The following is a 14,560-nucleotide window of genomic DNA, read 5'->3' on the forward strand; positions in this document are numbered from 1 at the left end:
ACTTGGATACATTGGAGTTCTGAACAGCCTCATCAAGGTAAAAAAACTGTCTCCAGACATTTACAAAAATCACTGGGGAGTCCAAACTCATATAGAGGAAGAGATTAACAACTGGTTGGTGGATTTAGAAAATGCAGTGCTACTCTTAGGAAAAGAAGTACAAAATCTTAAATGACAAATACATTTAAAGTGTGACTGTAACATTACTACTTTCTGTGTAACCCCCCCGAAATTTAGCCAATCTGAACACGCCTGGAAAAATGTTGGACGGCACTTGCAGGGCCATATGGCTGACAGCCTTACTCTGGATTTTGAAAAGCTACAAACAAGAATCATTGACAAGCAGCATGCTTCTCCTAGACTATTACCAGGTACAGATACACTTCAAGGGAGAACAGAGGGCCTGAACTCACTGAGTCCTCTCGAGTGGTTCAAAGGTATCGGAGATGGTCTCATTAAAATACTAACTATGTTTTGCTGTTTCACTATAATCTTCTCTTTAGTCCTCAGATGCACACAAAAAGCCCTCTGAAAAGTAATAAAGAAAGAAGTTGCGAGATCAACATATCTTCTGCTACCAAAACAAAAAGTGGGTTATGCTGGGGTTAATAGTCAGCTGCCTGTTGCTCTGGCTAAGCCATGAGAAAATCACCATGGGAAAAGGATAAAAGCAAAATATAGCAATACAGCATAACCCAGATAAAAGTACACTGGGTTGATTAGTTGGGGTCGGCATACCCTGCTAGGCTAAGGAAAGTGTGGACCTTGGAACACTGGATCAGCGCAAGTTCAGACCGCTGCTTGTGCACACACTAAGACATTTTCCCAAGGCATATGTGGGTCTGTGACCTCCAGGCAGGTGATAGCCCTTGTACAAGAAAATAACAAAGATAGTTTAAAGTAATCAGTAAAATGGGAGATGTGACTGGGGACACAGGAGGCTGACTTTATCATAGCACAACAGATGCTTCCTGCTTGCCAAGACACTGAATAAAAGTGATGTGGCTCCGAGGACCAGGGCTCTTGATCCAAGAGGTCGTGAGTCCCCCTGGTCCCATCTTTAAAACTTTAATTCTGTCTCTAGTTTCTTTTTCCCAAACTCTGTGTCGACCACTTTCAATCCCTACCTGCCGTGCTGCCTGCAGCACACCGCACAGAAGTTAAATAAACAGGGTGACAATATACAGCCTTGACGCACTCCTTTCCCAGTTTGGAACCAGTCTGTGGTTCCATGCCTGGTTTTAACTGTTGTTTCTTGACCTGCATTCCAGGCTTCTCAAGAGGCAGGTAAGGTGGTATGGTATTCCCATCTCTTTAAGAATTTCCCACAGTTGTTGTTATCTATGCAGTCAAAGGCTTTAGCGTAATGAAGCAGAAGTAGATGTTTTTCTGGAATTCTCTTGCTTTTATGTGATCCACTGGATGTTGGCAATTTGATCTCTGATTCCTCTGCCTTTTCGAAATCCAACTTGTACATTTGAAAGTTCTCGATTCACATACTGTTGAAGCCTAGCTTGAAGAATATTGAGCATTACCTTGCTAGTGTGTGAAATGAGTGCAATTGTGCAGTAGTTTGAACATACTTTGGCATTGCCCTTCTTTGGGATTACAATGAAAACTGAACTTTTCCAGTCCTGTGGCCACTGCTGAATTTTCCAAATTTGCTGGCATATTGAGTGCATCACTTTAACAGCATCATCTTTTAAAGAGACATAAGTGGAAGTTTCTATAATAACTCCATGTGGAGGCACCTTTCTCCCTTCTTCCTTCTTCCCTTTTGCTGCTTAGAATGTGGATGCAGTGTCTGAAATCTCAGCATTCACTTTCGACCAAGAGATGACTTGAGAATGGAAGACACGTGTAAGGGAGCAAAAAGATAGAAGGAGCCCAGGTGTCTGATGGTTTCATCAAACCACCATACCTGTCCTACTCTGGCCATGGCTTTAGGTAAGTCTAGCACTTGTATATCTCTAGCGTCCTTAGGGAGAAGGCAATGGCACCCCACTCCAGTGCTCTTGCCTGGAAAATCCCATGGACGGAGGAGCCTGGTGGGCTGCAGTCCATGGGGTCGCACAGAGTCGGACCCAGCTGAGGCGACTTAGCAGCAGCAGCATCCTTAGAATGTTGACCTGCCTCCTACTGAGGTTGTTTTAAACTTTTTTGTGTTTAAGACACAGCAGTCAGGTCTCAGTTACTCTTATCTGATTTGAATTCTGACAACAAACTTTAGCACTTATGAATGGCTACTGTACATACACGTGTGCATGGCCAGCTGCTCAGTAATGTCTGAATCTTTGTGACCCCGTGGAATGCAGCTCCTCAGCTTCCTTTGTCCATGGGATTTTCCTGGCAATTATACTGGAGTCGGTTGCCATTACCTCCTTTAGGGGATCTTCCTGATCCAAGAACTGAATCTGCATCTCTTGCAGCTCCTGCATTGGCGGGAAGATTCTTTACCACTGAGCCACCCAGGAAGCCCCTGGATATTGTAAATAATAGAACCTAAAATAAGATATCTGATTATTAGAGAAAGAGAGAGCCGATATTAAGGACCCAGTCAATGCAGGTTGAAAACTTGGTGACTCTCATTATGCAGCAGAAACATATTTGGTTAATACATGGCACATTTCTACAGCCTGAGGAATTAGGCATTTATTTGTTCTTGTTGTTTTTGTCAAGTCCTATGAGAGCAATGAACTCAGGCAAGAGCCAGAGAAGCTGCACACAGAACTGAGATGGAACTCAGCTTTGCTATGAGAGGTCTGTAATTTGAAACATTGCTGGGCTGAAAATCATTGACTGCTCTTGGACTCAAGTTAAGTAATTACAAGTGGTGGGTGTACAACCGCATCCTTGGAAAGTGGTAAGATTGTTGTCCTGCCATATTTACGTGGTAAGCCCAAGTCTTAACCTAGATACCAGTTCCCATGGACCAGCTTGGTGTTTTGAGGCGACAACAGGTGTCCCCAGAATTTTCATCTCTGACATCTTTAGGATGTCAAACAACTCACCCCAGGACTTTACAGAGCTTAAAAGCAAGGCCAAATTTTCCAGTAAGAAGAACTGCTTATTTTAATCCATCTCTACACATTATTTAAAATTAGTATTTACAAAATAGTTTCTATAAACAAAATCTTAGCTATGTAGGTAGAGTGGCCACGCATATTGCTACCTCTAATTCCCTTTCTCCTCTAGGTTTAAAAGGAAAACATTCCTTAAGAGATTCAGTTGCTTATGGAGAACTTTGGCTCAAAATATCTTCCAGTGATTGATATGTTAGGGGGTCTTTGTCTTTCCTGTACATATCCACTTGCTCCATACCACTAGATCTTTCATGTGTCTGTTCATAATGGGATTTTTGACATTAAACACTGTAGAGTATTAAACATACAATGCCGGGTTTCATCAGTGCTGCAGGACATTTACACATCTAAGACAGCTTAATAGCTTTGAATAAAGTGGCTCCAAACACCAGTACTGGGAAAGATGGATGTACTTACAATTACATTATCCTTTGACAGTATGTGAGAAAACTGGAGTTCACAGATACACAGAAGCTAAATAGTAAAGATAAGGCCCCGCCCATTAGTTCTGTCCCATTTCAAAACCCAAGCTTCGTAAGAGAAATGCAGAGTCTTCCCCAGTTCAAAGATCCCATAAAAAATAAACAGGACTGGGAATGACACAGTCACAGCTTTTAGCACTGGCAGTTATTTATTTGAGCTACATGCCAGGTACTGTGTACGCTCTGAGAAAGATCTACTTTGGGTAGAGCAGTAAGTGAACAAGTTCGCTGCAAACTTTGCTTTTCACCCGCAGCTGAAGCTACCTGCCTTGAACTTTTGCTTTCTTCCCAAGGAAGGTGGTCGCTACTCAAGCAGAAATAGATTTCAGGCCTGGGATGATCTCTCACCCAGGAAGAGTTGATCCATTTCACTGACCCAAAACTGAGGGGGGACAGGGGGTACTTGAAGATATCCACTGAAGACATCCCATGTAGCCTTGGCCTGTACTACATGACTACGCACTATGGCAAACGAGCTCATGCAGGATTGTAGTAATGTCAAAGGGTCTGATATCTGCCTCTTCCCACTGGCTACTTTTGAGGTCCTTACCTGTCACTGGTTGGCAGCCTGGATCCTTTTATTCAGATAATTACTGAATGCTTATTAGAGAGAGGTACTATGGAAGGGGCTATCACCCATGATCTCAGGGAGCTCTAGCTGTATGGCAGAAATGGATGATAATCAACTGAACCTACAAATAAATGTCCAATTGGAGCTGTGTTAAGTTCTATGAAGAAGAAAAGTCAGAAGTTCATGTAGCAAAGGCCTTGCACAGCCTGGGAGGTCAGAGAAAGTCTCTGAGGAAGCGGCATTTGAGCTAAAATCTTTAAAATGAGTTGGATCTGGTATTGGAGGAAAGATACACAGGTGGAGTCATTCCAGAGAGGAAGTTCAGTTCAGTTCAGTTAAGTTCAGTTGCTCAGTCGTGTCCGACTCTTTGCGACCCCATGAATCGCAGCCCGCCAGGCCTCCCTGTCCATCACCATCTCCTGGAGTTCACTCAGACTCACGTCCATCGAGTCCGTGATGCCATCCAGCCATCTCAAGCTCTGTCATCCCCTTCTCCTCCTGCCCCCAATCCCTCCCAGCATCAGAGTCTTTTCCAATGAGTCAACTCCTCGCAGAGAGGAAGAGGGAACTGTATGTTCAAAGCCCCTTTGGTAGAGGACAAACTGGAACATAGGGAGTGAGAGGGAGAATGGTGCAGGATAATGATTACCGCTCACACCACTGGGTTCTTACTCTATGCACATGAAAGCCGCTCAGTCACATCTGACTCTTTACAGCCCCATGGACTAAAGTCCATGGAATTCTCCAGGCCAGAATACTGGAGTGGGTACCCTTTCCCTTCTCTAGGGGATCTTCCCAACCCAGGGATCAAACCCAGGTCTCCCACATACCAGGTGTTTTTCTCAAGGTTTTACATATATGAACTCACTTAATCTTTGTAAAGACCCAAAGAGATAAATGCTATTATGACCTACCTTTCACATATGAGAGAACAGTCACAGAAAGATTAAGTAATGTACCCAAAGTCATACATTTGAACATTCAGATAGCCTAACTCCAGAGCAGTGAGCAGGATGGAGAGGTATCTATCCAGGTGGGAATGGGAAATCATTGCATTTTCTGCAGTCAAGGGGTGAGGTGGCCAGGGTTGTACCCTGAACAGTCTATTCAGGCTCACTGGACTCTGCTCGGTGAATGACAGCTTTGAGCTCGTCTTAGACCCTCTGCCTCTAGTCTACATGCCCTCCTAGGACAGGTACACACGAGGTAAGCATTATGCTCTATTATAAAACTGCAGTCTTCCAAATCCTATGGGCTCAGGGTTCTGCAGTTTAGGGCTTTAAGAAGAACTACAGAAGGTACAGACCCTGGGGGTCTGAATGAAGCCTCTGCAGGCATTAAGAAGTCCATTCACCATGTCTTTTCACTGTAATGGGAGGGACAAACAGAAGGGACATCCACATTCTCCACAAGTCTGACCACCTCTGACCCAGGGACTTGGTTTCTTGGAGACTGCAGTAACTTTGTATTTGCTGACTGGCTTCCCCACCTGGTCAACAATGATCCAAGGAACTGTAAACAAAAGATAAACACCATCCTCTCTACTCAGACCTACCATAATCAGAATTTCTGGGAAGAGTTTCAGAAATTGATATTTTTGAAGAGTTGCAAGAATGAAGCAGATTACTTCTAATTCAAAATTATGATTTTTATCTTTCATTCAGTTCAGTTCAGTTCAGTCACTCAGGCCGTGTCTGACTCTTTGCGACCCCATGAATCGCAGCACTCCAGGCCTCCCTGTCCATCACCAACTCCTGGAGTTCACTCAAACTCACGTCCATCGAGTCGGTGATGCCATCCAGCCATCTCATCCTCCGTCGTCCCCTTTTCCTCCTGCCCCCAATTCCTCCCAGCATCAGATTATCTTTCCTGACATTTATCCATTAAAAGAAGTATAAGAAGAACCAGAGTTTTTTCAAAATGCTGAGAGACTTTATACATTTTATATTGCTTAATGCAACTCAGCCCTTTGAGGCTGGTAGTATTATCACTTGACAGATAAGGAAACTTTGGCTCAGTTAGATTTCTGCCCTCTTCAGTGCGCATGCATACGTGCTAAGTCGCTTTAGTCATGTCTGACTCTTTGTGACCTTATGTAATGTAGCCCCTCAGGTGCCTCTGTCCATGGGATTCTCCAGGCAAGAATACTGGAGTGGGTTGCTATGTCCTCCTGCAGGGAATCTTCCCAACCCAGGGATGGAACCTGGGTCTCTTGCATTGGCAGGCAGGTTCTTTACCACTAGCACCACCTGGTAAGCCAATACCTCACACTTCATACTGGAGTGAAAACTTGAATCTGTTTCTCTAAATTCAATCTTCTTCTGCTAACCCAGATGTGGGCAAAAAGGCTAAACAGTAAATATTTTTGACTTCTGTAGGTCTTAGATCTTTTTTAGTTTCAGACATCTGCTTATCAGTAAAGCTCCCGGCCATGAAACTTCCTTTGTTTGTAATTACTTAGTTTCAACAGTTTAGGGGAATTCTGACTTGGCACAAATGTTCCTAACTTTGAGTAGCAGGCCCAGGACTCTATGGGGTCATGACTGGGACAAAAGGCATGGTTTTCATAAATGTTCAGAAACTACAGTGGGAGCTGATAGAATTCTCTCAGCCTTAAGAGGTATGATAATTAAAATTATGGGCACAGTCTGTGGGGCTCTGAGATAACCATAGACTTCACTATAGCCTGGAAGAAATTATTTATCACAAGAGGTTCTCTTTTGTGCAGATGTTTCTAGGTGTAACCTTTTCCCAATCTTCACAGTCAACTGTAGTCCTACAAAACTAAAGCTGCAGACTTCTCCTTTTCTCTTTTTCTAAACTTAAGATTGGAATAAGTATCCCCATGACTTCTGACAGAAACCATTGTAACTCACAAATATAAAAGGACTTCCTCAGGAAAGCTGGGCAAACACAGAAAAACCAGATGTATGCAATGACTCGAAAGTCTGAATGAAGAAAATACATCTGAACAGAAATGTTCTCAGAAGGAAGTTTACTCCAAAAAGTTAGTTATGATAAGAAACAAAACAAAATTGATTCGTATTCTCAATAAACTTGGATTTAAGCACCCACTCCATCTAAAAGCAGTGACCAGAGGTCAGGAAATATTGTTTTTAAACATTTAAAATTTTAAACTAATTTAAGTTTTTAATGTACATTTATATTTCTGAATTCAAGTTTTAAATTTCAAGTTTTATTTGCCAGTGATAGTAGTGAGTAACAGATTAGACATTATAGAAAATCACATCAGTGATTCAAAAGTTCAGCTTGAGAAATTTTCCCAAAACCCAGAAGTAAAAGATAAAACAAATATAATACATAAAAATGTAAGAGATATGAGAAGTGGGTTTAGGAAATAAAACTTAGTATAACAGGAATTCTAGATGGTTAGTATAGTAGGAATTCTAGAAGGGGAAGCAATAATTAGTAAATTTAGAATGTAGTCCCTGAACTAAATAAAATTTTGTTTTTAAATTAAATGGGGACTTTTCTAGAAAAAACCTACTAAAAAGAAAATTCAATATCAGAAATTCTATTAATATCATCTATCATATGACTAGATCAAAGGAGAAAAACATTTTTTATTTGGATAATAAAAGGCACATAAGAAAATTAACATCATTTACTAATGTAAAATGGAAACAGATTGATATTCTATTAATAAAATATCTATCTAGATTTTATTTAGTGGGGAAAAGCTATCAAGTTTTATGATGAGAAACTGAAGTCACCTAATGATGACTATTGCTGGTAGTAATATTGTTCTAGGCTGCTGCTGCTGCTGCTAAGTCACTTCAGTCGTGTCCGACTCTGTGCGATCCCATAGATGGCAGCCCACCAGGCTCCCCCGCCCCTGGGATTCTCCAGGCAAGAACACTAGAGTGGGTTGCCATTTCCTTCTCCAATGCATGAAAGTGAAAAGGGAAAGTGAGGTCACTCAGTTGTGTCCAACTCTAGCGACCCCATGGACTGCAGCCTACCAGGCTCCTCCGTCCATGGGATTTTCCAGGCAAGAGTACTGGAGTGGGGTGCCATTCCAATGCAATTGAGATGAGAAAAGGAATAAGAGACTTAAGTAGTGTAAAGCAAGAGAAAAGTATCATTATTTTCAGATAATAGTGTATCTACAAAACCAAAAAGAATCAACTGAAAAACAGATAAAACTAATTTGACATTTCAGAAGATGGTTTCAAAACAAATGTGTGAAAATTACACATTTACATTTTAGCAGAGCCATTTATAAACATATGGAAGTAAAGTCATATCACAATGGTCATGAAAGTATATAATGCTTCAAAGAAAATTGAGTTATGTAAAATCTATATGAAGAAAACTGCTTAATATTCCTTTACTGAAAGAAATAATAAAAAGTTGAATAAGTGAAGAAACATTATACCCTGCTCAACAGTCATATCAAATACTGTTATGTTAGAACAAGCTAGAGTGCAGGATTTGCACATCTAGGTGGGGAGATGCAGAAATCACATTGGTTATATAACTTGAATTAAGATAAGCGATCTGGCAATAGAAATTTGGGAGTTACCACTGTTAATGGTTATAACCATGAACACAGTGAGGTCATCTAGGAAAGCGTGGGGTGCAAAGAGAAAAGGGCCAAAGACCAAATCATAGAAAAAACAACAAATTTGAGATAAGGACTTCCCTGGTGGTTCAGTGGCAAATAATTCTCCTGTCAAGTGGGAGATGTGGGTTCACTCCCTAAGTCAGGAAGATTCCCTGGAGAAAAAAATGGCAACCCACTCCAGTATTCTTGCCTGGAAAATCACATGGACAGGGGAGCCTGGCAGGTTAGAGTTCATAGGGTTGCAAAACAGTCAGGCATAACTTGGAGACTAATAACAACAACAACAAAAGTTGAGATAGGGATACCTGAATTTTTTGTGATGCTAATAACCATGGAGAAGACAGTATACATGGAAGTGAAGTGAAGTGTTAGTCGCTCAGTTGTGTCCGACTCTTTGCGACCCCATGAACTGTAGCCCCCCTGACTTCTCTGTCCATGGTTTCTCCAGGCAAGAATACTGGAGTGGGTTGCTATGTCCACCTCCAGGGAGTCTTCCCAACCCAGGGATCAAGCCTGGGTCTCCTGCATTGCAGGCAGATTCTTTACTGTTTGAGCTATAGGGAAGTCCCTAGTATACATGGAATCTACCATTTATTGTATAAAGTCAACAAATCCTAATAAGTCCCAATTTCCTCTTCTATAAAGTGGAGTTTGTAGCAGTTTATAGCAGTTTAGTTTATAGCAGTTATCAAGAAAAAAAATAAGTGTGATAATGATTGTGAAATATTTTTAAAACTGTAAACCATTATACAACAGATGATGTTATTTTTAGTTCTGGCCAACTTCCAGGCAATGTTTTAACGTGAAATGTATTACCTGATGGCTCTGAAAAATATTTCCCATCACTTCCTCTGTAGTTACAGTTTTTCCACCCAAGGCAGGTTCTGCAGGCTTGTTAACAGAGACACATGATCTGCTCTGTGCTTCTGCACTGACGCAAACTAAGCTGCCAGGGAAACCAACTGATCTGAAATGTTTTACAATGCCCTGCATTGTTTCAGTCATCAAATGGAGACCAGAATTCCAGTTCCAGTCAAGTGAAGTGGTGGAGCACTTTCTTTTTGTGTAAACAGATGCCTGCACTTATATAAATACTGTGTTCCTTCCCAGAACTTAGTTGGAAAGCATCCCCACCAAACACCTCCTAGGATGTTTGGCACATGGCCCAAACCAGATGACATTTCAATTGTCCTTCCTCTCTACTGTGATTTCAAATATTCATAACACTGACATTTCTCCAAACCCTTAATTTCAATGACAAGTGTCAAGTAGTAATAACATAATGGGCTTAGTCCCACATCCATCATTCTTTCATCCATTCCTACAAAATGTATTCATTAATCATCTATTGAATACCAGACACTTTGTAGGAATAAGGTTCACAGAGATGAATGACAACTGAGTTGCTCTTAAAGAGCTTGAAGTCTAGTCAGAAAAAAAAAAGAAAAGAAAGAACCATGGTAGCACTGAATGTCAATACAGTGGGGTAAGAAATTAAATAAATGTATGTTGACTATTTGTTGTTGCGGTTGTGATTCAGTTGCTAAGTCCTTTCCAACTCTGCAGTCCCATGGACTGCAGCACATTAGGCTCCTCTGTCTGACACTCTCCCAGTTCAGTTCAGTTCAGTTCAGTCGCTCAGTCGTGTCCAACTCTTTGTGACCCCATGGACTGCAGCACACCAGGCTTCCATGTCCATCACTAACTCCTGGAGCTTACTCAAACTCATGTCCATTGAGTCAGTGAGTGATGCCATCCAACCATCTCATCCTCTGCCGTCCCCTTCTCTTCCCACCTTCAATCTTTCCCAGCAGCAGGGTCTTTTCAAATGAGTCAGTTTCCAGCATCAGGTGGCCAAGGTATTGGAGTTTCAGCTTCAGCATCTGTCCTTCCAATGAATATTCAGGACTGATTTCCTTTAGGCTGGACTGGTTGGATCTCCTTGCTGTCCAAAGAACTCTTAAGAGTCTTCTCCAACATCACAATTTAAAAGAATTAATTATTCAGTGCTCAGCCTTCTTTATGGTCCAACTCTCACATGACTACTGGAAAAACTATAGCTTTGACTGTACAGACTCTTGTCGGCAAAATGTGTCTGCTTTTTGATACACTGTCTAGGTTTGTCTTAGCTTTCCTTCCAAGGAGCAAGCGTCTTTTAATTTCATGGCTGCAGTCACCATCCACAATGACTTTGGAGCCTAAGAAAATAAAACCTGTCACTGCTTCCACTTTTCCCTCTTTATTTGAGTGATTCTTGAGAGTCCCTTGGAATGCAAGGAGATTAAACCAGACAATCCTAAAGGAAATCCGTCCTGGATATTCATTAGAAGGACTGACACTGGAGCTGAAACTCCAATACTTTGGCCACTTGATGTAAAGAACTGACTCATTGGAAAAGACCTTGATGCTAGGGAAGATTGAAGGCAGGAGGAGAAGGGGATGACAAAGGATGAGATTGTTGGATGGCATCGCCAACTCAGTGGATATGAGATTGAGTAAGTTCCGGGAGTTGGTGATGGACAGGGAAGCCTGGCGTGCTACAGTCCATAGGGTTGCAAAGAGTCAGACAAAACCAAGCTATTGAGCTGAACTGAACCATCATGGTTATGCCTGGGTCATTAAGAACTTTTCTGTATATTTCTTCTGTGTATTCTTGCCATCTCCTAATCTCTTCTGCTTCTTTTCCCTTCTATTTCCCCTTCTTATGGGTGGAGTGATGGGACCAGATGCTGTGATCTTAGTTTTTTGAATGCCATGTCTCAGGCCAACTTTTACACTATCCTCTTTCACCTGCACCAAAAGGCTCATAAGTTCCTCTTTGTTTTCTGCCATTAGGCATCTGCATGTCTGAAGTTGCTGATCTCTCTCCCAGCAATCTTGGTTCCAGCTTGTGATTCATCCAGCCCAGCATTTTGCACAAGGTACTCTGCATATAAGTTAAATAAGCAGGTGACAATATACATCCTTGTCTTACTCCTTTCACAATTTAGAACCAATCAGTTGTTCCATGTCTGGTTGCTTCTTGACCTGCATGCACGTTTCTCAGGAGATAGGTAAGGTGGTCTGGTATCCCCATCTCTTGAAGAATTTTCCAGTTTGTTGTGATCCCACAGTCAAAGGCTTTATTATAGTCAATGAAGCTGAAGTAGATGTTTTTCTGAAATTCTCTTGCTTTCTCCATGATCCAACAAATGTTGGCAATTTGACCTCTGGTTCCTCTGCCTTTTATAAACCCAGCTTGTACATCTGGAAGTTCTCAGTTCACATTCTGCTAAAGCCTTACTTGAAGGATTTTTGGCATAATCTTGCTAGTATGTGAAATGAGCGAAATTGTACAGTAGTTTGAATATTTTTTGGCATTGCCCTTCTTTGTGATTGGAATGAAAACTAACCTACTGCTGAGTTTTCCAAATTTGCTGGCATATTAAGTGTAGCACTTTAATGATATTGTATTTTAGGATTTTAAATAGTTCAGCTGGAATTCTGTCACTTCCACTAGCTCTGATTGTAGTAATGCTTCCTAAGGCCCACTTGACTTCATGCTCCAGAGTGTCCGACTCTAGGTGAGTGACCATACCATTATGGGTATCTGTGTCATTAAGACATTTTTCGTATAGTTCTTCTGTGCATTCTTGCCATCTCTTCTTAATCTCTTCTGCTTCTGTTAGGTCCTTACCATTTCTGTCCTTTATCATGCCCATTCTTGCATGAAATCTTCCCTTGATATCTCCCAGAGGACTATGGAAACCCTGGAAATGGCCATCCAGACTCTCAGTTCAGCCAAAAGTCCAAGAGTGGAAGTGTCAGAAGTCTGACTCCTTCTGATTCTGAAAATAGAGTATAATTGATAAATACCACTAAACACAACTTTAGATGGCAGCTCTCCTCATCACTGAACTCTTTCTCATTGGTATAATCCATTTCTAAGAAGACAGTGACATCCTCCCTAGGAGAGCAGACTACATAACACACAGTCTGCCATCCTCAAAAAAGAGAAAGGAGGCCAAAACCTCTTGAAACAGTTGTTTTAAGCAGAAGTTCAGTAGGATTCAGACTGGGAATGATGCAAATGTCACAGTCACTTTGAATCTAAGGAGACACTGTCATGTGGCATGAAAGCAGAAGTTGGCAGGAATCTTCTAACATCACCTATACCTCAGTGGGACATTATGAAAGATTGCCCAAAAGGAAGACAGTCCTGACGTTGAAATGAGGTTACTCACCCAAGGACAGGTTACTCCCTTCTGAGAATCACTGACCCTATTTATCAAATATGAGTGTTGGCTGGATGTGCTCTGAGATCTCCTCTATATCTGTAAACCTAGGATTTATTTTATAATCAGAACAAAGACTATTACAATTCTCTTAATTCTTAGAGTAGGTGTATACAACTGGGGAAGAAGCAAGAGCAAGATCCTCAACATTCACCTAATGCATCCTTCATTTCCTTTCATGGGGCTGCTAATCCTTTAAACTTATGAGGGCAGAAGATCCAGGCAGGAAAACCCAGGGAGCAAAATGGAGACAGTTTCATCTTCTATGTGACTCCATGTACATTCTTTATCCTACTCATGCTGATTATAAGTCATCAGTATCATGTAAATACTCTATCCAGGCTCATTAAGCTTTCTACTGAAGCTTCTGACTGTGTACAGTACTATTCAGCTTTAGTCAGGGTGCTGTGCAGAGAAAACAACCAGGGTGGTCCTTGCTATAGAAGGACATCATGAGCCTTGGTAAAGGGCTAGCCTGGCTGGATGATTTCAATAAAGGCTAATCTTGCTGTTTAACTGAAAGATGGAGGTTAATTGAAGTGTGGAGGTTGGGAGCTGACTGTGTAGAAGGCTGTTTCTCTTGGGTGCCCCTTGTAATGCCCAAAACAGTGCTTGGCCCATAGGAATGCTGAGCCTAATACTGCCTTCATCCCAGGCTCCTGGCTTTCCTTAGGATTCCAACAGTCAGGATCACACTATTGCTGCTGAACTATGAATGTATTTTTCCTGAAAACCCCCAAACAACACCACTTCTGAGGAGCCCACTGGGGAGTAGTTAGACTCTCCAGACGGAGCATGTCATGAGGGAGGGGCTGCACTGCTGAAGCCAGCTGCTCTGGGAGATTTCTAATTGGAAGTTTGGCCCCATGGAGATAATCAGTTGAGCAAAAACCACTGGGGATTCAGGACCAAAGCCAGAATAGCTGAGTGAAAATGCCAGCCTGTTAGCCACCCAACCATGCTCCCTCTTTGAAAAGGGTTTCCCATCTTCTCCCTTTCATCACATGTGAGTCAGGCCCTTAAGGTTTCCTGCCTGAACCATAGGGAAGCAAAACTTGCCACCCCAAATGTCTCTGACATGCAGATTATTTCAAGCTGAAAACATTCACATCTCAAAAGAATCAGTAAGAAATTTTGACCTTCCTCCTAACTGCCTAAAAAATGTAGACAGAGGACCTGTTCTAGGAAAAGAGCCAATAGATAATTACATTAACAGAACGAACTAGGTGTGTAGACAGGGAGGAACCTAGCAAAGTCCATTTGTTAAAATTCTTCCCTGTGTCCCATTATCTCTGCCTGGCCCAGCAAACATTTTTATTTATCATGCATTGCCTTTTATATCTCCATATGAATGGTCTTCCTCCCCTTTGAAGTCCCAAACCCCTACCCCCAATATCCTCTTTTATCTTTAGCTGAAGATGGTATTTAAGGTAAGAGTTGTGGCCATTTGGGGGAGTTACTCAGTTCTCCTGGATCTCTTCCATGTATACCTGTTATTAAACCTTTCTTTGATTTTCTCTTGTTAATCTGTCTCGTATCAATTTAACTCTTAGACAAACCAG

At 41.7% G+C, this 14,560-nt stretch overlaps 1 protein-coding gene across 1 annotated transcript in view; it reads right to left on the minus strand.

Moving 5' to 3' along the window:
• Positions 1-14,560, minus strand: part of TACR1 (tachykinin receptor 1) — a 181,599-nt gene that overhangs the window by 118,324 nt on the left and 48,715 nt on the right. The gene's annotated exons all lie outside the window — the stretch shown is intronic.

Source organism: Ovis aries, chromosome 3, assembly GCF_016772045.2.
Source record: "Ovis aries strain OAR_USU_Benz2616 breed Rambouillet chromosome 3, ARS-UI_Ramb_v3.0, whole genome shotgun sequence".
Classification (NCBI taxonomy): domain Eukaryota; kingdom Metazoa; phylum Chordata; class Mammalia; order Artiodactyla; family Bovidae; genus Ovis; species Ovis aries.